The following is a 24,539-nucleotide window of genomic DNA, read 5'->3' on the forward strand; positions in this document are numbered from 1 at the left end:
AAAACTTGTTATGTCATGAAAAACACCAGACGTTAATAACTAAGGGCCTTATTACGACTTTGATGGAGGGGTTTCCTTCATCACAAATGTGAGGAATATCCCAGCTGCCGTATTATGATCCCATTATATTCAATGGAGATCGTAATTTGGCGGATAGGATATCCGTCACATTTGTGATGGCGGAACACCTCCGTCAAGGTCGTAATAAGGCCCCAAGACATTAGTGAATACACTGAGCTGGGAGGAGGTATAGAAAAAGGGTGACGGGATTTAGAAAGTGAGCCAGAGAGAAGGCGACGGCAGAGAGAGAGGAGGATTAGGAAAAGAATGAAGGGGAAAAAGAAGGGTGGATATAGGTATGCACTGCAGGAAGCTAAAGGGCTTGTGAGTAGTGTATGGGTGATGGTCATGGTGGTTTGATTTTATTTTTTTTATTTTAAATAAAGGCCCAGTTTTGACCAAAGTAAACGGGACAATTTGCTGTTGTAGTCGTACTCATGTGTCCTTTTGTCCTCACTTTTTGTGAAGCAATCCCAAGCCCACCATGTGTGATGAGTAATATTGTTATACTTTTTCCAGTTTGTCTGGATGGTTTTCACACATGGTTTTCTCACCGATAGAAAGCAAAATATCCATCAGCAAACGGTTCCTAGTGTCTTATAGTGGGGCAGTTGAACAAGCTAGGAGTCACAGGGAAACAATTTCATGGTTTAAGGTAAGTTTGATGTTGAAGATGTTATTGAGGGCCTCTTCATTCACTCCTCCCCTCCCCCCAAATGATGCTTGCAATGGTCTAGATCCCCTGGAGAAGAAAAACAGTGCCAGCAGGACTCTGATAGTCTAATTGTGCCGAACCATGTGTGTGCAAACGTGCAGGGGACCAGAAAGATCTGTGGGCGGCCCAGTATCTGCACCATAGAAGTCGAGGAGAAATTCTTTATGATGTAAGATGGAGTTCCAGATTTCTTCCAAAGAGGAGGGCGAATGGTTTCGATGTTATTACGAAAGCAAGATTCTACCCATGCTTTTTTGAATATATTTATTATGTGGCTTAGAATTTTTTGCAGGATTTTGTACTCTGGGAACCAGTATGGGGTTTCATCTTTAACTTTCAGAAAATTAACGAAGCTATAAGGCCGAAGGATAAGTCTCTCAGGAAGCATACCAAAGGGGAGAGGATTTCTATTTTTGACAAGGTCTTTAATGAAAAGTCCGCCAAGAGCAGCCCATTGTTTTCCCAGAAGGTCGGGGATGGTCGATTTTAATGGCCGTGTTTAACCAGAGTGAGGCTAGTTCTGAGCCACTTCTCTTGTGGACGAAGCAGCTATCTAATGTTTTATCACTATGAGTGAATCCTAAAGAATCAGGAATGGGTGAGGAACTTTAAATTATGTCATTGTAAGGGGACCGATTAAGGAAAGAGGACTGACTAGTTCAGCCTCAGTGTCCACTCAGGCATGGCAGGAAGGGGACTCTGAATTCAGCCACCAAATAACTTGACTGGCCACGATGCAATTTGGTAATTTTTAAAGTTTGGAAGGCTTAGGTCACCCTTAAATCTATTTATCTGTAGTTTCCATAGTCAAATTCTTGCTCGTTTATCTGTCCATATAAAAGAGGAAATTTGTGTATTAATGGATTTGTGAAAGGAGTCGGAAAGAGTCACGAGGAACCTTATCAAGAAGTTAATTTGTGGAGCAAACACCATCTTGACTGTTTCTATACATCCACACCATGTGATAAACTTAGATAACTACATGTTGCTAAGTTTTTTAATCTTAGCTAGTAGGATATTCTCTATATGCACTCTGGTTTCCTCAGTCAGATCCGAGAATTCAATACCTGTGCATTTTATTCTAGAGGGCTACTATTTCAGGTTAGCCTGCGTAGCTATGTTGGAAAGGCAAAGCCTATTTAAAGGGAATTTTTTGTTTTATTCCCTTTTTAGGGAGTAGCCTGACACCATAGCATATGTGGAAATGATGCAGAGAACTTCCAGGCCAGCAGATGCGGCTTCAGAGGAGAAGATCTAAACATCATCACATGGGCCACCTGCTTTTAAGGGCCGTGGGCAAAAGGGATGCCTTTTATTTTAGTGCTTCTTTTTTTGGCAATGAGAACTCATTCTATTGAGAGGAGGAGTAAAGATGGTGGCGAGTGCGGACGCTTAAATTAGAGCTCCGCACACGGCCTGAAATTATCCTGTAATCCCTCTGTCCCCAGGCTGACAAAACCACTGAACTTGCATGTCTGGTGCACCACAGTCCCCCGGGATCCCGACGAGCTGACCCGGTCGCCGGTGGGGATCAGAACGGAGGCAGTGGCGCAGACCTAATGCGGACCCGCAGTGGGGGGTGGTGCGCGATCACTACTCCCTGTGTAAAATAACATGCTGGCGATCAGGAGCGAACTCGGACTACGCTGCACTTTCCTAACGGAGTGATCTGGGGGTGCCCCTGGGTTAAGGAAACGAGCAGTGCACATTCTGCCCGCCTCGAGATACCATTAATCTGCCCGTCAGTGAAGAATGGCTCAGCGACGCTTCTCCCTTCATACAAGGGGTTAGAGCAGCACCGATTTTATTCCTGGGTAGGTCACACAGGCGCGAGCGCTTCAACGTGAAATCACTGTTCGCAATTATTTGGCACACGGCCCCTGCTGAAACTGTCATAACACCCCCACGCCTGCCCCTACGGATGCAATACTACCTTGGAAAACGCTCGTAGAGCGCCACTCTTCAGTGCTCACGGGGCTGGCTCTGTGGTTGCCCCGCGTCCTGGATCCGGTGGTCCTGTGTGTGCTCCCTTGGTGATATTCCCATGCTGGACACTATAAAAATTGCTATACAGGTGAACTAGTGCAGCGAGGAAAGTTGAGAACTGGATCGTCAGCGATGTCCATGACCCTCCCCCTGATACCTTGAAATCGAAGTACAATACAATATAGGAGCTGCATAAACCGCCCACCTAAGTCACTGCTCAACGCGTAGCGAAATCAAAGTGCGCACAACTATGGTGAAGCCGAAACCCCTGAGGGGACACATGGAGGCCAGACTCGAGGGCCCGCCGCTAATAGCGGACACAGACTCACACTCCGCTGCCTTGCATAAAGTGACTGAAACATTGGCCGCTCACTCTATACAAATCGATAAAGTGTTGCAGGTGATATTAGACACTAAAACATCCCTCGAAGGAAAGATAGACGCGGTGGCGGTGGATGTTACCATACTACGCACTGAGCACTGAAAATTAGCGGACAGAGTCACTGCCGTCGAATCAACCCTAGAAACGTCTCAACCCAATATCGAGGACATGAAAGCCCGAATCCAACACCAGGAATCTGAGATAATACAGCTCCAAAGACGTGCGGAGGAAGCAGAGCACCGCTCGTGCCGTAATGACATTAGATTCCTGGGATTCCCCGAGTGAATCGAACTCCCTAACGCAGAGCTATTCCTCGAGCGCTGGCTAAAAGATCACATATTGACGCAAGAGGCCTCCCCTCTACTCTCGGTGGAAAGGGCACACCGGATGCCAGGTGGACCGTCACGTCCGGGGGCCCCCCGTCCATTAATAGCTAGGCTATTAAACTACAGTGACAGAGATCAAATCCTAAAGGGCTTTCGTTTACTGGGTCCTATAGACACTGAAAATGCAGAAATCACGGCCTACCCGGATTACACAGCTGAGGTCCAACGCAAACGGCCCACATTCACCAAAGCAAAACAGGTACTACGTAATAAAAACTTCTCTTACTCCCTCATGTATCCTGCCAGACTGCGCGTTGTGGATGGCGATAGATCGCATATCTTCCCGTCCTCAGAAGATGCCTGGACTTGGATCCACGCCAAGAGTCTAGCGGACCCCCACGATGAGCATTAGGAACAAAAGGAATAGCTAACACATGCATTCACGGAGGAAGAAGAAATCAAAATCCTTTAAAACTGGGTCGTGTCCCACTGTAAAACAGGCTTCAGTCGAGCAAGCCCAAGCTCTAAAAGATGTCAACATGTTCTCGAACTTACGTACGCAGCACAGCCGTGAACCTTGTACCACAGACTCAGACTCGGCGGGGAGCCAGCATAGCCCCCCCGCACCCACCTTGATTTCTGACCCAGCGTTCACACCACGCACGGCGGATGACCTTTAAAACAACATGAAAATGGAGCGACCATTTTGTCTCGTAGGGTACTAGCAATGTGTGACTGCAACCGGCGTACTCTTCGATCTGTTCATGCAGCTCTTATCGTCGCCCAGGCAGATTCCGCAGCCCAGAAGTGATCATCGACCCTTATGGTGTCTGCGGGGGGGATGTGTTGTCACATCACATACAGCACCATGCAAGTTGGAGTCCCTCCGGGGATCGCATGGAACTTGGATGGGAGACAGCACCACCCGGATGGGCCGGAACCCAGCGGCCACCTCGGACCATGTCCCAATGCCGCCCCCTAACCCAGTTGGGTTCCCGTATGGACTCAGTTTGGCTCATGGCCACTCTTGCACCAGTTGTGCCTGGTTGTTCACAGTTATTTAATTCCCTGTGTGTTGTGATATCCTTTCCAATTTTTTTTCTCTTCTCTCTCCTCCTCAATATGTGTTAATTATCTTATACTCAGGTGGTTCGAGTCAGGGGTCTGGGGGGTGCGGGGACGTGGCAGGATCTAATTAACGGAGCATGCCGCACTGCGGTATGACCACTAAATTTTTCAATGTCATACGACATAGTAACTTGGAATGTAAGGGGCCTGGCTAATCCTACTAAAAGACGCAGAGTACATGCCTACCTCAGACGCCACAAGGCACATATAGCTATACTCCAGGAAACCCATGCAACTGCACAAGAACTGGGTGAAATCAGTAAGAGCTGGCTGGGCACCCTGTATGGCACTAAAATCTCAACAAATGCGAAGGGTGTATTAATTTGGATCGCCCCAGGGGTCCCTTACGCCAGTGTTCCCCAACCCCCGGGCCGCGGACTGGTGCCGGTCCGTGGATCAATCGGCACCGGGCCGCCCTAGGAACTTCAACTTCATTTCACTGTTGCGGGCGGCTGAGGCGCAGAGCATTGCGCCCTCCCAAGCGGGCCACAGAAAAATTATCCAACATTTACCGGTCCGCGGCGATAAAAAGGTTGGACAACACTGCCTTACGCGGTCCAAGGCACATACATAGACACAGATGGCAGGTATGTCTGCCTCACTGGAGAACTGGACAGTAGACAACTAACTGTAGCCGCTATATATGCACCAAACATGGGACAGGGGGAGTTCCTCCGGGCCACCTCTGCACAGATCTCACAAGACCCGTCCATACCTATTATCTGGGGAGGTGACTTCAACCGTGTAGTGGACATATCAATGGACAGGTCCCATCCCCCAATGGCAAGTGCCGTAGTAGACGGGTGTCTGGGATGCTAGAGGCCTGGATAACATAGCAGAGGTTACGTGATGCATGCAGATGCCTCCATCCCATCGACAAAGAATACTCTTTCTACTCACCGGTACACAAGCTCCACACAAAGATTGACTTACTATTATGCTCGGCCACGATAACACAATTAATATACAGAGCTAATTATATGGCTATAACCCTATCGGATCATTGCCCCTTAATGGCCACACTGAGGTGGGGCACTCAGTTATCACGCATCCCTTCATGGCGCTTACAACCCACCCTACTGCGCGACCCGCCCTTTCGGGAAAAGCTTGCTGACACCATAGCATCTTATTTTACAATTAATAACCAGACGGCCACAACACGCGCGATTGAATGGGATGGACATAGGGTGGTAATTAGAGGCATGTGTATCGGGGTGACGGGAGGTATTCAACGCACTTTACTCCTAGAGCTACATGACACTGAAGGGAAACTACGTAGGGTGGAATGGGAAGCGGCCTCAGACAGAGCCACTAGCAAAGTCATGATTCAACCTAAAAAGCAATGGGGCGACATTGAAATCCGTCTTCGGAAATTCGACTATCAACACTATATGGCACGCCTTCACGCCGAGGGTGATCGATCCTGCCACTTGTTGGCTTGGCTAGCGAAAGGGACGCAGCGGCATACTCCTATAAACGCCATCCGCCTAGATACAGGCGCGATTGTGAATACACAATTAGAAATAAACAACGCATTTAAGCAATACTATGCAACATTATATCAGGCCAAACCCCACCGCTTTCAACACAACTAGAGGATTTTTTCAGGGCCTCCCATGTAAATCGTCTATCGATAGAGCAAGCATTGGAACTAGACAAACCCATAGAAAGGGACGAAATACTGCAAGCACTGCAACAACTGGCCCACAATAAGGCTCCAGGGGGAGACGGACTACCGATCGAGTACTATCAGACCTTTTCATCACAGACGCTCACATCGTATCTGACTATGCTGGAGGAGGCATATGAAACAGGCTGTCTCTCAGATTCACAACGTGAAAGCAACAATAGTAGTCCTTCATAAGAAGGGTCGCGACCCTCTGGATGTACGCTCTTACCGACCTCTGTCATTACTAATTTCAGACTGTAAACTATTGGGAAAGGTACTGGCGAACCGTCTCCTCCCGACAATCTCCTCCCTGATACACCCAGATCAATCCGGATTTATACCCGGACGCAACACTTCCATCAACATCAGGAACCTGTTGCGTTTAATAGCTGAAACCCCTGACACAGATTCTTCTAGAGTGGCGGTTTCACTGTACGTCAAGAAAGCATTCGACACACTGGGCTGGCCCTTTTTGATGGCCACTCTGCGGTCAATGGGATTTGGCACAGCGTTCCAGCCAAAGGCACAAGTTAAAACTGGTACCATCATCTCAGAAGAATTAGAGATCGGCAGAGGTACGCGTCAGGGATGCTCCCTATCACCACTCTTGTTTGCACTAGCCATCGAACCTCTCGTGGCTAGACTGCGCAATGAAGCAAGAAGATGGGGCATACCAGACGGCACAGAATTCCGCATTGTCTCCTTATACGCAGACGATGCATTAATATTCCTACGCAATCACTCCGAATCCCTATCGAATTTACTGCAGCTGCTGAATTCTTTCGGAGACCTATCCGGCCTACGTATCAATTGGGCTAAATCATGTCTATTCCCCATGCGCCGGCTACCTGAACCACAGGGCCACATGCCCACCAAGCGCAATTTACAATGGACTTATACTACTTTTAAATACCTAGGTGTGCACATATATCATGATGAATCTGACCTAAAGGAGGGCAACTTGGACCGGGCGATTAGATCAATAAAAGGATCAATACCCTTTTGGTGTTCATTAACACTCTCACCCATGGGTAGAGTAGCATTAATTAAAATGATCATACTTTCCCGGCTACTATACTATTTCACTGCCCTACCACTTTGGCTCCCTAAAACTTTTTTCATGCAGCTGAATAAGCTATTGACCGAATTAATATGAAGCACCGGACGCAGTCGCGTGGCCCTGGCCAATATCTGTCTCCCGGTGGAAAGAGGCGGGATGGGTGTACCACAATTCGAACTATATTATGCAGCAGCTCAGTTACATTGGATCCTGAACTGGTTACAGGATCCTATTCATCCTGAAAGCCACATGGTGGGAGCACAACTGGGTAGTTTAAATATACTGGAATGGCTTATCGGACGTGTGGTCTTCTCGCATCATGGTAATATTCTGATAAAAGTGGCTGACCGTGTCTGGCATCGCTATGTGACCAAGGGGGCCCGAATGCCACCATACTCGCCCAAGATCCCATTACTTGCTACCCCAGGTATACATAAACTGCATGGTTGTCCATGCCTTACTTTTTGGGCCACTAAAGGTCTCCAAACAATCGGAGACCTGTTCGCAGAGGGCCAATTTATCTCCTACGAAATACTTGCGGCGACGTACACTCTAGGGCAGGGCGGTTTCATCATGTACGGGGCACTGCAATCTCTAATACATAATACCTGGGGGTACGGTGGAAAGGAACCACAGTTATCACCTATTCTACACAAATTGCTGCTGGGCACCGGTACACAAACACAAATTTCCTGGATCCACAACATTTTACGGGCTTGCCCAGAAGAAGCACAGCTACAAGCCAAGCATAGATGGGAAATGGTCCTACAAACACCCTTCACAACACAAACATTGCCCATGGCTCTCACAGCCACACGCGAGGTATCACGCAATGCCCGCTTCAGATACACCCAACTCAGTTACCTTCACCAGACATACTTAACTCCATATCGCATTCGACGCATGTACCCGCAGGCTGACCCTGATTGCCCAAGTTGTGGTAGTACAGTAGCTAACTTCTTCCGTATGACTTGGAACTGCCCACCACTACTCCGCGTGTGGCAAGACATCACAAAACAAACTGCGACGTGGCTGGGATTACCCCTGACCCCCACCCCGTGTCTTGCCTACTGGGCATACGTCACAGACATAGTAGAGATAAACAAAAACACAGATGCACAGATCTGGCGTTCGTCATACTCAAACGGCTCATTGCCACGCAGTGAAAATCACCTAGCACCCCAGACACCCGCTGTTGGATAACTGACTTGCAGCAATGGGCCAACGCAGAAATACAGGTGCTGCATACATTGCGTGATATCCGGGTGGTGGTCAGGGGCGCGGACATATGGGATTCCTTCGCAGACCAACTGAAGCAAAAGGACGATACCCGACCTCCCTAGACTGCTGGAATAATGTCTATCTAGGACATTGCAACCAACACACACCGGAATGCCCGATTACTTAGATAAGAATCCCAATTCGAACGTAGGCAATAAAAGCGTAACTACAAGCCCAAGATAAATCGCTGTGAAGTGACACTCGAGGCGGGATTTTTTTTTCCCCTTATCAACCACATCCTACTCGAGGTTTTTAACTTACATCCTGCTCGCCTTTCACCTGCCCCCCACCCCCTGCTGGCTTCCCCCCTCTCCGGGCCACCAACCACTAGAGCCACGGTTCCTCCACTGAGCAAACCTCATTTCCCCTCCTTTCTATTTTAATTTTAATTTTGCCTCTTTTTCTTCTCAGATGTACTGTTTAAATTGATGTGTTTTGTTTATGTTACAAATACAATAAACAGATAAAAAAAAAAAAAAGAGAGGAGGAGTAGTAGGGTGATGATAAAGGCAGCCTCTAGTTCCTTGCACTAAGGGAAATTCATTTGACAGGTGGTCATTAAGTTTGATGTGGGCCGAGGGTTTATAGTAAACCGACATGGCCATATGTATAAAATGGTTACCTAAATTAGATTTTTTCAAGACAGCACAAAGGAAGGTCCATGAGACTTTTTCAACCACCTTCTCTGCATCCAGGGCCATGGCAGTGAAGGGAGGAGCCATCAGTTTAGCCTTTTCTGTTACGTGACCAAAGGTGCTATTATTGTCTGCAGCTAACCTTCCCTTTACAAAACCAGCCTAATGGGTGTATAAGAGAGGGGAAATTTTTCTCTAGTCTAAGGGAGAGTGGTTTAGCATAATTTATATTATCAGTGCTGAGTAACAATATGAGGTGAACATTTTTCATCTCTAAGGGGTGTTTACCTTCTTTAGGTGCCACCTCTATGTGGGATTCTGAAACTGCAAAATTTGAATTTGTTGACAAGATCAGCCAAATGAGGTAATAGGATGTGTTGGTAGAAGAAGCTGGGAAGCCGTTTGGGCCTGGAGCTTTCTTGGGTTTTAGGAACTTATTAACGTTTGTATTTTTCATTTGTATCAATCAGTTTAAGAACAGCAAACCCCTTGTCCGATAGTCGAGGTAACTGCATCAGTTCAAGATAAAACGGACAAGATTTGGTTCTATTCCTACTGTCAGATTAGGATGGATTATGCAAATCCATATAGAATGACTAGAAAGCTTCTACAATTTTTTTGTATGGCTGACCTGTAGTGCTCCATGTTTATTCTAATGGCAGGGATATGAATCACAAGTTTTGATTCTTTAAGAGTTAAGGCTAGATGTTTACCAGCCTTAATGCCTCCAGGAGATTTTTGGCCTTTGTTTTTTTGGACCAGACAAGAGCTCTCTCACTCAGAATTTTGTTACATTTGTACTTAAGTTGTTTTAACTTAGTTGTAATGTTGAAACCCTGTGCTAGCATCTTTTCATACTCCAATTTTTTTATCTGTGTTTCTAAGAGGTTCTACCTTGCATTCATATTTTAATTCTTAGTCACCAGAAGACTCAGTATTTCACCCCTAATAGTTGCCTTCATCGTATCCCAGATTTTCTCTATGGCCATTTCTTGTGCTTTGTTGGTTTGAAAGAATTGAGAAATGTACTTATATTAATCGTTTATCTCCAAGAGCTACTTTTGGCAGTCAGTTTGGAGAGTTTAATGTTTAGGGTATTGCACGCATGATCCGAAGGATTGGCTCTGTGGTAGGATCATAGGCCTCTTGGACAAAATTTCTGCTGATTAATAGGTAGTCAATTTTGGACAGTGTTGTTAGGATGGGAATAGAAGGTAAAATTGCTGTCATTTGGGTTATACAGTCCCCGTATATCAACCATATTGTTGTCTTCACAAAGTTTATGCATTTGTATCTGTGAGCAAGTGGCTTTATGGGGCAATGTGAAACTTGGTCTAGGGTTGTGTCATATGGAAGATTGAAATCCCCTCCGAGGATAATCCTTCTGTCCCTGGGCAGTTCAGGTAACTTTCTGTTTAGAAAGACCCAAAATTACAGATCATTCTTCATAGGGATCTAAATGTTACCAATGAAAAATGACAACCCATCCTTTGTAATTTTAGAGCTCAGCCACCTACCACAGTCATCATGTGTGGTAGTGTCACTAGCGCATTTAGCATGCCTAGAGATTAGGGTAGAAAAATGTGTGTTCTTTTTTTTTTAATGTGTTTAGCTTTCACAGATCTGTTGCGAGCCCATCCCATGCATACTTCCTATTGCGGGCTCTGCAGGGGAAAGGCGGATGCTGCATGATTTATAACAACATTTAAAAACATAAATGGACTCTATTAAATCGATGTTGAAGGTAAGTGATTTGGTAAAATAAGGCAATTTAGCAATTTGGTGGCAAAACATTCATACATGCCCCTGCAAATCTCTATTAGTAAGAGATGCCCTTAACACACCCCTAGCTAATACAGAATCGCAAACTTTATTTTGCGAGTTGGTAATAGGTTACCGACTCACTAGATAGGATTGGTACATGGCAAAATAAAGTTTGCGATTCGGTATTAGCTAGGGGTGTGTTAAGGGCGTCTCTTACTAATAGAGATTTGCAGGGGCATGTATGAATGTTTTGCCACCAAATTGCAGTTGCAAAACATTCATACTTTAAAGAATCAGTGCAAGAGGTGGTAACCCATTTGCAAAGGTGAAGGGGTCCCCAAAGGATCCCTTCCCTTTTGTGAGTGTAGGCGACAACATTTTTTAAGAGAAGGCAGTGGTCCCAGGGACCACTGCCTACTTTAAAAAAATGAAAAGAACACTTTTCATTTTTAATTTTGAAATTGATCTGTATTTCTGCTAAGTAAAACTGGCTGCATTACAAAAAATTTTTTATTTAAAAAGTAATCACAGACCTGGTGGTCTGCTGACCCCAGGAGGCCACCATCCCTGTGAGTGCAGGCCATTCCCAATGGGTCACAAATTGCAACCTGCTTCTTGAATATTGAGAAGGAAGGTCCCTTGCAACCCATTTGGGATTTGCAAACAGTTTCTGAGACACTGATGTACATCACATTTTGCGAGTTCCTAATTGCGAATCGCAAAAAGTCTCAATTAGGAACTTGCTAAATGTTGGGATTGTACATGTGGCCTATAGAAAACTGTATTCTAAGAAGTAATTATAGCTTACAAGGTTATTTTAATACATATTTTTGGTTTTGTGGTGATGTAACAGCAGCACCGCAATAGATCAACAAATCCCATGTGACACAGAAACAGATGTATTTGATTTGTTAGAACATCTGCCAACCTGTGAAGTTCCTTCTCATTTCGTCTTCTTTGGGTGTGTCTCATTAGTCTTGACACCTCTGCAGCACAGGAGGAACTATTTATTTTTCTGGTGTATTTTTCTGAGCCATCATATACAATGACATCAGGAGGAGAAAGAGCAGGAGGAACAAGAGGAAGAAGAACAAAAAAAAGGAATCCATTGCATGGAATTTTTTCTCCATACCATCTTGAGAAAAAAGATGGTAGCAAAAGTTGTTAAATGCAACCTTTGCAATAAAGAACTTTCCAGAGGGACAACAACAACAAAATACTCTCATGGAATGAGCAGCATGTTAAAACATCTGTGGACCATCCATCCCTGACAACTGACGAGAGCAGAGATCCAGAGGGATGCACAACATGCATCAACATCAAGTGCTCCAGCTCAACTTGCTCCCAAAAACCCAGTTCCTACTGCCGTAACTGCGAACATTACTGCAGTGGTACCCCAGATGCTGAAAATCCCATCTTATTGCAGTGTGCAATAAAATCATTAGTGTGGGACTACAGTCCATGCCAGCATTTCTGCATGCTGTTATTAACCACAAATGTTAATTTTAGTTTTTTTTCAAAACACTGTTTGCACAAGTCCTGTGCATTTTCCCAATCTATTTTTTATTGTTATAGTTTGTTTAAAATAAAATAAAAAACAAAACAAAAGAAAAACGTTCCAAAAACTTTAAAAGATGGTTCTTTTTAGAACTTCCTATTTTGGTTTAAAAAAAGAAAAACTCTGTTATATGTTTGTTTGTCAGTCTGTGAATGACTGCTGCCATATGTCTACATGTATGTCAGTGTGATTGGGTGTGTAAGTGTTTATATGGGTGAGTGGTTGTGTGCGTGGCTGTGTGGGTCTGTCAGTTGCAATAGTGGTTTTGGTGGTATGTGAGTGGGTGTGTGAATGGATGTGTTAGTGGTTTTGTGGGTTTGCGTTGGTGTGTGGGTGTCAATAGGTGTGTGAGTGTGTCAATGGGTGGGTGTGTGAATGGTTGAAAGTGCGCATGTGTCTCAATGGGTGAGTGGGTGTGAGTGCATCAATGGGTGTGTGAGTGTGATAATGGGTGTGTGATGGGGTTTGGGAGTGGCTCTGTGGGTCTGAGAGTGGGTGCAGTAGTGATTTTGTGGGTCTTTGAGTGTGTGAGTGGGTATGCTTTTGGCAGTGTGGGCCTGAGTGGGTGTGGTAGTGGTTTTGTAGGTGTTTGAGTGTGTGTGCGTTTGTGTGAATGGATGTGCGGTGAGTGTGTGAGCGTGTAAGTGTGTGAATGTGTGTAAGACTGCATGTGTGAGTATGTGAATGGGTGTGTGAATTGGCGTTGGGATCTGTGAGTGGGTCTGTGAATGGGTGTGCTTTTTTTTATTGGGGTCTGCGTCCATGTATCCACCACAGATGCACATGGGTGGGGCGTGCGAGCGTCACTATGGATCTGCCAATCCTCGCAAAACCTCAAAAAAACATTTTGGGCAATTTCTTGCCCATTATGGGTCCCTCACAGACTCCTTCATCAGTCCAATCTCTACCCTGACCTCTTCCTTCAGTTTTCACTTCTAATTTTCCTGCTGGGAACCGTGTCGCAGTTGACAAAACGGCAGCTGCAATTTTTCTCTGAGGTTGTAGCCAGGCAGTCCCAGCATTGCTGTTGGCGAATGGATTTGCCGTGGTGTAGCCGCAGTGGATCAGCATCTCTAGATATACATAAATCTTTTTTCTTTAATAACTCCAACACTACTGAACAGATTTATACCAAAGCACAAAAAGAGATACTTCTGGACAAGATCTAGCTTTCTGCCAAATTTGGATTAATTCCGTCCAGCAGTTCAGGCTGTAGTTCTAAAATCCTTATGGACAATTGCATGGGAAAATGCAATTTGGGACTACCCTTTATCACGGCCCCCACATGACAAACCACACTGAAACTTTACAGATGGCACCTTAATAGACTGGTACACAAGTTTTGAAAATGTTGTAAAGATTCGTCAAATGGCACCAAAGTTATTACCGAAACAAAAAATACTTTTTCTTTGGAAACTAGGTACTCACTATAATTATCTACTCACGACTGCCAGTAGGTAATAAATATAAATATATATATATATATATATAGCCCGAACCACTGGACTAAATTACATCAAATTTGGCAGAATGGTACCTCTTTGTCCAGAAAGAACCCTTTTTGTTATTTGGTGTAGATCCGTTCAGTAGTGTTTGAGATATTAAATAAAAAAGAAATATAGATGTGTGGGCAGAGCCTAAGCACAGATCTCATGATGATGTCTGATTGGCTGCCAGCACTTCAACCAGGAAGTGCCGGCAGCCATCTTGGGACCAATATACATGAAAGCACCTTCTAAATGATCTACAGAGCTGAAAATGAGAACTAAAGCTTTAATGTAGGGGAAAATGCACTTTAAAGAATATATATATATATATATATATATATATATATATATATATATATATATATATATAATACCCAAAACGCTTTGCTCGTTCCAAAGAGAACCAGGACACCTCCGTTTACAATTCCAGATTTTAATCACAGCAAACAAAAAAACTCCAACGTGTTTCGGCAATCAGCCTTGATCACGGCTGATTCGGCTGATTGCCGAAACGCGTTGGAGTTTACTGTTCAGGAAAGGCAGGAAGGACAGTGGCAAAACAGCGGCCACACAGGACTGTAATTAGGGAACAGGGGCATGGGCTTGGACAGTGGATGGCAAGGAGGAGGAGAAAGGAGCAGCAAGCTTGGGTCAGGGCAGCGTAATGCCAGGCCAGGTCCTGCGTCCAACCCCCGCCACATGCATTACGATGGGCATCTTACTTATCGTTGAAGCAAAACCCTAGAAATTCATTGAAAAAAGCAAAGGTTACAGGGACATTATAGTTAGGAAATAGAATAAAACAAACCTTAGAAATAACTTTAAAAAAACAAAGGTTAAAAAATGTTATAGTTAGGTTCTGAATTTACACACATAAAGCCGTAGAAATTCAGCAGATGGACTTAGTTATTTCAAGTAACTGTAACTCATGCCCTGAGGTAACTGTAACTTGCGCCCTTGCCATACACTGCTAATTACCCCAAATATTACATCACTTGTGACACCTTTTATAACATCATTAATAATATCAATGTAACATTAGCAGCAACATTTTTGATAACTGTGCTTGGCGGAGGTGGGTGTTATAGTTACCTTAGGGCATGAGTTTTAGTTGTTTGAGATAACCATAACTATAACTGCTTAATTTATATGGCTTTGTGCTTGTAAATTCAGAGCCTAACTATAACGTCCCTGTAACGTTTTGTTTTTTCTGTGAATTTCTATTTTTTTAAATGTTAACTAACTTTAATTACTTTACAGTAATCCTACTGCTGAAGGCCATGCATGGTGGGGGTTGGCTTCAGAGCCTGGACTGAGGCCTGGCCCTGCAGCCCACCCCCTACTTATGCCTCTAAACCCACAGGAGTTGGTCTCAGGGCCTAGGCTAACCCCATATAAGCATCCAAACCCACACCATGCATGGCCTTTGGATGTGCACAGCAGGAGTTGGCAGCATGGCCTGGCCCCAACCCCTATACGCACCTAGCCACTCTGTAAGTGGGTGCATGAGTCTATAAGTGTCCTGTGAATGGGTGTGTCAGACCCTGAGTGGGTCCTAAATGACTGCATGAACCTCTGAGTGGGTCTGTGATTGGGTGTAAGAGTGTGAATCCGTGAGTGTCTAGGTCTGTGAGTCGGTGCATGAATGTCTGAGTGGGTTTATGAGTGAGTGCATTGAGTGTCAGAGTGGGTCCGTGAGTGGGTTTGTGAGTGTCTGTGAGTGAGTGCATTAGTGCTTGAGTGAGTGTGTGTTTTTTTTTTTTTTCACTGATATTCACAAATTTATCGCAATGTTACCCGGGGGCTGCACTGAGCGATGCATCGAATTCATGAATATCATACATGGAAAAAAACAAGTTTTTTGATATCCTTTACAAATGAGCGGTCTCTCAAACACCCCTGTATGCCACTCATGGGGTAAGGGTACCTCCATCCTGACCCCTAATTACTTTTGATGATTAGTTTCAGCCCCAGGGACTGTGTCCCATGACTTAAAATGGCAGCTGCAACTTCTGCTCAGGTTGTAGCCAGCCAATCACAGCATCCTGTTGGCACGCGCAGTCGCAATATGTCACAAATTTGTCACAAATGATTTGCCACCCTAGATATACAAATTTGGATTATCTTTATTATCCCAAAAAAGGTTTTAATGTATTTACACCAAATAACAAAAACAGTGCTTTCTGAACCAACACATTCCTTCCTGCCAACTTTGGTTTAATTCCTTTCAGTGGTTCGAGCTGCAGTCATGTCTAAAATCTCTTTAGAAATTAACATGGGAAACGCCCTTTTTTTGACCGCCCCCCTTTTTTCTGCCCGTGCTTGATGGGTCACCCTGCAACTTTCCATGCACAACAAGACTGGAGAGAACACTTTTTTTGGAAAATTTCATGAGGATTCATCAAACAGGACCTAAAATTTAGGCAAGTCAAAAAATGCTTTTCCTATGGGGACTAGGCCCTAACTATAACTACCTACTGGCGACTGCCAGTAGGTTATATGTAAGTCACCACTATGTATACAAATGTAACCTAGTGTCAGTCGCCAATAGGTAGTTCTACTTGGTACCATATTTCCATAGAAAAAGCAGTTTTTGACTTGCTTAAATCTTTGGCATCGTTTGACGAATCTTCACATAAATAAAAAAAAAAAAGTGCCCTGGTGATTCTTGTTGAGCACTAGTGCTCAACAAGCGGGGAACGAGAAAAAGGGTAAAAAAAGTTGTGTTTCCCATGTTAATTCCCATAGGACACTACTACAGCCCGAACGACTGGACAGAATTACACCACATTTGGCAGAAAGCTGGCTTTTGGTAGGCAGATTGTGCTTTCGCTTGTTTGGTGTAAATCCATTCAGTAGTTTTGGAGATTTTAAAGGGAAAACAAATTTGTATATCTTTGGGCGTGACAACTTTGCGAAAAAAGATGAGCTTGTGTTTTTTTTAGTGTTTATTCAATTTCTCAGGAGTGCATTTAGAACAACAGGGACAGTCAACGCGTTTTGGCTAGATTTTATATATATATATATATATATATATATATATATATATATATATATATATATACGCCAAGAATTAGCAGTGCACTCCATCAAGGGAACAATAACCCTTATTTTATTTTAGGACTGGAAACAAAAGAACAACTCGTTTCGACCGTGAGGTATTTGTCGAGTTCAAAAATCCTGTTACTGTTGCAGATCCTTTTTATAGTGACACACTTATTACGATGACAATGCATACTGGGAGTCGTAGTTCAATAATGAATCTAACCTAATAGAACATAATTAAACAATCTAATGAATTTAGCTGCATTTAAAATAAATTATAAAGGTATCATCGATTTAAGTCAACCATAATCCTCAATAGATCCCATTTTAAATAAAGACAACCTAGTATCACATTAACTTCATATACCAACTTGCCTGTTGTGTTAATCATTATCACAACTCTACAAATAATATTATCGCTGAATTTAGACAAAAGAATATATATATGCGCAATACCTCCCTTGTATATCAATTAATACATCCAAATAATAATAACTCTGTTGTGAGTATATCAATCATACTTATCCAGTGGATATCATATATAATAGGACCACACCTATTTTCAAAATAATTAATGGTTGGCTATGACAAATATTCGCAAAGGTGGTCAGAACAATTGCTCTAATAAACATAATGAGTTTTACACATCTCAATATGAATATTGCGCATGGATAGGAGTACTAAACCTACAAGTGAACATAAAGTTCCTCATCATTGTTCATCCCAAAGGGGGCCCTCATTTTCATCTGTATTATAAACCTCGATTCTAGTCGCCTTAGTTTTTTTGACTCTATCACCTCCTCTTTCATGTTCTGGGATATGATCAATACCATAATATCTAAGGGTTCTCCAATCATTTTGCGTATGTGTCTGTAAATGTCTGGCTGTTGCATATGTGTAGTCTTTATGAGTAATTGCTCTAATATGTTCTAGGATTCTTTTCTTTAGTGCACAAATTGTGCTGCCAATATATTTAAGGCCGCAATGGCATTCAATAACATAGATTACAAATTTCGTGTCACATGTAATCTTGTGCTTGATAATCAGCTCTTGTCCATTTGAAAATTTGACCTTTTTCAAGGATTGCCCTATTTTGCAAGCCTTGCAGCGATTACATTTAAATAATCCCTTTTGTCCCACCTCTAGCCAGTTACGATCTTTTTCTTAGACAAAATGACTTTTTATGATCATATCCTTAATACTAGGTGCCTTCTTGTATGAAAACAACGGCTTAGAGCCAACTAAGGGTCCTAAATTTGAATCTCTACTTATTATCTTCCAGTGTTTGCACAAGATATTCTTGATAAGAGTGCTTTCTTTAATATATTGCATTATCATCCTAACTGTTTCCTTTGAGTTCTTATCTTTATTACGAAAGAGAAATTCCTCTCGATTTTTGGACTGAATCACATTTAAGTTTTTCCTGAGGATGTTCTCATTGTATCCTCGAGTCCTAAATCTTTCATAAGTTTCATGACATTTTAATAATAAATCTTTTTCATTGGAACAATTTCTTCTCATTCAAATGAATTCACCCAAAGGAATACTGTTAATCAAAGATTTGGGATGAAAGCTTTTCCCATGTAATCTGCTATTGCATGCAGTCTCTTTCCGAAAAACACTGTTGTTTAAATTTTATCGTTCTCAATATAAATGGTGATGTCTAAAATGTTAATCAATGTTTTGCTAGTTTCACAAGTAAATTTATGGCCCACTTCATTGTCATTTAGAATGTTAAAATATTGCATGAATTCATCCTTTGATCCATTCCAAATAATAAAAAGATAATCTAATAGCGAACCCAAAGTAATGCATTTTCAGCATATTCCTCATTATTTTTGCCCTAAGCTATCTCTCTTTCCCACCAACCCATTACTAAGTTGGCATAGTTTGGAGAGAATGAAATTCCCATAGCAGTACCACATAGTTGATGATAAATCTCATGATTAAAAGTAAAGATGTTGTTTTTTAAACACATGTCAATCATATCAAGTAGCATTTTTGAATGTTCTAACTCTGAAATGTTTCGTTGTTTTAAAAAGTATTCACAGGCATTTGAACCAATTTGGTGATTGATCGATGTATAAAGAGAGACTACATCTATTGTGGCCAGTAAGTAGCTTTGGTGCCAATCCAAATCTAATAGAATTTTAAGAAGATCTCCAGAGTCCTTAATATATGAGCTAATTATGTTCTATTAGGTTAGATTCATTATTGAACTACAACTCCCAGTATGCATTGTCATAGTAATAAGTGTGTCACTATAAATAGGATCTGCAACAGTAACAGGATGTTTGAACTTGAAAAAGACCTCATGGTCGAAACGCGTTGTTCTTTTGTTTCCAGTTCTAAAATAAAATAAGGGTTATTGTTCCCTTGATGGAGTGCACTGCTAATTCTTGGCGTATACATTTCTTTATGGGATCGGCTCGCTCAGAGCGGTTGCACCGGTACTTGGAGCGTGGTGCCTTTTTGAACTGAGCCGCTTTGTTTCTCTATGTATATATATATCTATAGTTGGTCAACACTAAGTAGTTATAGTTAGGTTGTGCTTTTTCATAGAAAGAGGGTTTTGGTTTGCTAATAAATTTGACCCCATTTGACAAATCTTCACAAAACTTGACAAAAAAGTTTATCCACATCAACTCCTTTCCATAAAGTTTTGGGATGATACGTCAAGCACGGGCTGAGGGAAATGGATGGTCCAAAAATGCAAAATCCCAATGCGTTTTCCATAGACGTCTTTAAGACAGGTTTTATCAAAAACTGCTTAACAGAACTACACTAAATTCGGCAGGCAGGAAGCTGGATTTTGGTACGCAGATTGTGCATTTTGTGATTTGGCGTACATCTGTTCAGTTGTTGTTGGGAAATTAAGGTTGAAAAATAATTGTATACTTTGGAAGTTGGGCTTGTCAGAGTCCCACAAGCCTCCTGCAAGAGCGCATTATCAAAAAGGAAGCCATGTGATTGGTCCAGAGGCTCATGTTTCCTGTGAGCCTTCACGTTCTCATGGGAGTGAGAGGCTCCTGCGAGTGCTCCGATTGGCTGCCTGCTGGAGTGTTAGAAATGAAATGGCTGCCTTTAGTATTTACTGTGAAAAATTGGTGGTGTTGTGGAAATAAAATAAGCTATGAAGCTACATAAGGGGGCAGCAGAAAGGCATGCTGCCCTGCTGGATTTGGAGAGGAAGTGTCAAAGGGCTAGGTACTGTGAAAATCATAAATGTTTATTTGTTTTAAACTAATTTGTACGATCTTGCAGGACTCTCGTGGGATCGTGAATAGGAATAATGAGTAGATGAGTTCCCCGTATGCTCTATTAGTAGGAATGGATATTGTTTTTGAGAGGAAGTGTGCAAGAGATAAGTACTGTGATGAGCAGATGGGTAATTCTTATTTTTAAAAAATGTAACACTCATGCGAGACTCGCACAGGAACTTGAAAAGTAGAAAGGCGTTGTGATCTTTGAATATATTGAAATGCACAATCTTGCAAACGGGAAGTACTGCCCCCTTAGAGCCCATGCAAGAGTTGTGCATCAGACTCCCACAAGTGGCTCAAGAGAGCCATCACTCATTAAAAAAAAAAAGAAATGAATATCCAACCATCTTTTATTCACTACTCTATTGTAGATTAGCGTTAAATAATAAATGAAAACATATTAAAGAACTGTACAAAATAGATTACAATGAAATTTAGAACCTTACTATCTTTCGAGTGTGTCCCGAACATCTTGTATTTTAGAAAGATTTTGCAAACTGTGAACCATATCTTGTTATGTTACAATAAAAAATATTCTTTTAACAAAATAATGTCTGAAAACAACATATACTATAAAATCATTCTACAATACCGACACTCACAAAAATAGTTAATTTACTTCAAAAGAACCCTAGAAATTCACTGTAAAACCAAAGGTCAAAGTAATGTTCTAGTTAGGCATAATAAAAATATCTGTTTTCATTTAAAAAAAGAAAATTTAGAAAATCACTGAAAAATCAAATGTTAAAGTAACGTTCTAGTTATGTGAATTTCTCATTTACAACTTTAATGTTCTGAACTAAAAAAGCACAGAAATTCAGCAGTTTTAGTTATCAGCACTAACTATTATTTGTACCCCTGCCATGCACTGCTTATGACCTCACATATGGCATCACTCATCACATGTTCTATTACATCGTTTATGACATCACTGATGTTATGTCGTGCTTCCTAAGTATTTTAGTCCACAGGCAAATTCAGTTGCATAGTAGACAAATTGAGAGCAGCACATGATCTTCTGTTTTATTTTGGTTGGTTGTTGGTGTCTATCCAAACAGTTTTCATATTAATTCCAATCTTGCCTTCCTTGCAGCTGTTGCATTCAATTAATCCATTGTACAGTTCATCCAATCAAGTTCTAGTATGTTGGACTTGAAATTGACTTCGTACTAGTTTGTCTTTGAGGGACTCTGCTTTTCTATCTGCCACTTGTGGTCTACCAGAATACCCAATTTAGATGATGGCAATAACATATCAGAATGACATATGAGATCTATGTAAGGATGCCTGTGGGAACAGCCCACACATACAAGAAAAATAGTCACAATTTTACATTTATTTTATATTGTGTTCAATTTTTAACTACATATCCTAGAAAGCCTCTTTATGGGCAGGAAGGGCTGGTTGTATATGAAAGATAATAGAGAAAGGACTCACCTACTGTGACAAAGACCTTTTGAGGTCAAAACGCGTTGGTGCAATTTTGATGCTTTAAAAATAAACATTAGAATTTGAAAACATTTGTGGAGTGTGGCGACATCTGTTGGTGTATTTAATTTATCTGAACCATTTCAAACTTCAGTGTTTATTTTTAACGCATCACAATTGCAGCAATGCATTTTGGCCTCAAAAGTTCTTTGTCAAAGTAGGGGAGTCTTTTCTCTAATACCTTTTATATACAACCATCCCCTTACTGGTATACAGTTGACTGTCCTGGACCCTCCAGTACAGCTTCTTAACACTTATCTTTCTTATCAGGCCATAACCAAGCAGAATACATTGTTGATGACCCCAAAGTACTGAGATACCAATGCCAACCTTACATTATTCCAAACATTACATGGTAATTCACTCATCAGTGACATCATTTGTACAGTATAGGCTATATGTGCACACAGATGGTTTGGGCTCATGAGCCCTTATGGCCTGGTACATGGTTATTGTTGGACCTGCTACCCTGGGTGCGGTTTTGACCAACTATTTGCTGACTTCGTTTTTGCTATCTTTAGAACTCTGCACTCTTAACCACTGTCCACCAGTGTTAAAGTTCTTGTGCTCTCTCCTTTAAACATGGTAACGTTGGCTTACACCCAAGTGGCATTCTTAATTTACTTGAAAGCCCCTAGTAAAGCGGTACTACACAAACCCACGGCCTGTGAACTAAATGCTCCTAGTGGGCTTGCAGCACTCATCGTGTCACCCACTAGAGACCTTTAAACATGTCTCAGGCCTGCCATTGCACCCTGTGTGTGCAGTTTTAAACTGTAATTTCAGCCTGGCAAGATAAACCTTTTTTATCACAACAGGAGTGAACGAGGAATGGAAAACCGGACTCCTCACCTGAAAGAGAAGGAAAAAATTTGCTTGCTAAACACGGGGGTCAAAGGAATGCACTCTCCCTAGAAACTCTAACACTCAAAACTAAAGTATTCCTATGCCAAAGAGCCAACTCCCGGTCCTTCTCTCAGAGACCAGATCAAAGATGAATCAATAAAGAAAATAATTATTTTGCACGCCACTACTTGAGTGGGTGAGGGTCATATATAAAGAAAATAACTATTTTCTTTATATATGACCCTCACCCACTCAAGTAGTGGCATGCTTCATCATCGGGTCCACTTCAGGCCCTAAGAGCCAGGGTGGGCTCTACTGACATTCCAAGCGCACTTAGATAAATCCTACCGGGGAGCTAAATATTAAAAATACTGCACTCTCACTAAGATATCCCTTTATTAATAGCGAAAGTGGGTATGAATTAACAAGAGATGAATGGGGGTACACTAGGATATTATAATCCTAAAACCCTCACTTAAGCCCTCGACGTGTTTCAACCTTTACAACTGGCCTACAAGGTCCCTTGCATTCATCAGGATGTATATCATGTAATAGCCACAGTGTAAACGTGATTTTATATTCAGTGAGTAACTCCCTATGCAATGCTGGTCAAATTCATGCAGGGAATATAATCACTCGCCTTAATATAGTACGGAGCACGATTATGGCACCTCAAATAGAAAATAGAAGCAAACACTGCAAACTCCCTGTGTATCATATCATGCAAAACATCACATCATCTGATGGTTCTTGCGAGAACACGAAGCGTGTGGCTGTGGGTTTGAATTTGGTACGCCGTGGGTTTAAAGTTCACGTGTTTAACGTGGCATGCACCACTCTCACAGTCAGACAGATACATGCATCGTTGTGTGGGTATGCAGCTTACAGCTTGGGCTCCATGGTGTAGACAATGAAGGCACCAATAGACTCTGCTGAATGAGAAGTAATGTCACAGCAAAAATAGTGAGAGAAGCACATTTACCCATTTTTGAAAACCACTGAGCTTCTCTGTGGAGGTGGGAGGTGTGCCCCTGTAGTCACACACTGTAAAAAGTACAGGAATGGAAAACAAAACACGTCACTCTTCATGGAGGAAACCCTCCACGTTGTCATCAAAATGAAGAAAGAGCCCCAATTTGGCGGTGTGGGAAGGAGCAAGCTGATCAATATATTTTATTCAGGGTGGGAGAGAATCTCCCGACTCACGTTGTGAAGGGAAAACATGCTGCATTTGCACCTATTCAGGCATGCTCGCTACAGGCTTGTGCCACCGGTTGCGGTGAGCGAACACATTAAAAAGCATGAATCCAAGTCCCTCACAAAGAAACTGCGGGACAAGAACTATCCGGAATAGGGCATCAGCAGCGCCTGAAAGTGCACTCAGAATACACCTTGTGAATCCCTTCTGGGACCAACTATACCAAAAGGTATGGAATCCATCATCTGCATGATCACTTATAATAACTAATCTAACACTCTGAAGAAGATTATCAATCAACACTGGAGGATCCTTATTTCCAACCATTTCTTTTTTGATAAGCCTATGTTTTCCTTCAGAAACAAAAGAGTATAAAGGATCACCTGGTCCACACGAGGCCAGGACAACAGTAAGCTAAGTCAATCAATGGAACTTGCCACCTGTCACATGACACCTTTCCCGTAGACAGTGTGCTGTGTGCCCTTTCATGATGCATTCAATTTTTTTAGATCTGGGCTTACCTTAACAGTGGGAAAAACGCTCACATAAAAACTGCAATTCTAAGAATATTGTTTATCCTATTAAATGCCCATGTAAACTAAAATACATTGGTATGACTTCTCGAAAGGTCAAATTGAGGATTGGACA

General features: G+C 42.4%; 1 protein-coding gene across 2 annotated transcripts in view; it reads left to right on the forward strand.

Annotated features, from left to right (window-relative positions):
• Positions 1–24,539, forward strand: part of KLHL32 (kelch like family member 32) — an 866,209-nt gene that overhangs the window by 187,121 nt on the left and 654,549 nt on the right. The gene's annotated exons all lie outside the window — the stretch shown is intronic.

Source organism: Pleurodeles waltl, chromosome 5 (assembly GCF_031143425.1).
Source record: "Pleurodeles waltl isolate 20211129_DDA chromosome 5, aPleWal1.hap1.20221129, whole genome shotgun sequence".
In the NCBI taxonomy this organism is placed as follows: Eukaryota; Metazoa; Chordata; class Amphibia; order Caudata; family Salamandridae; genus Pleurodeles; species Pleurodeles waltl.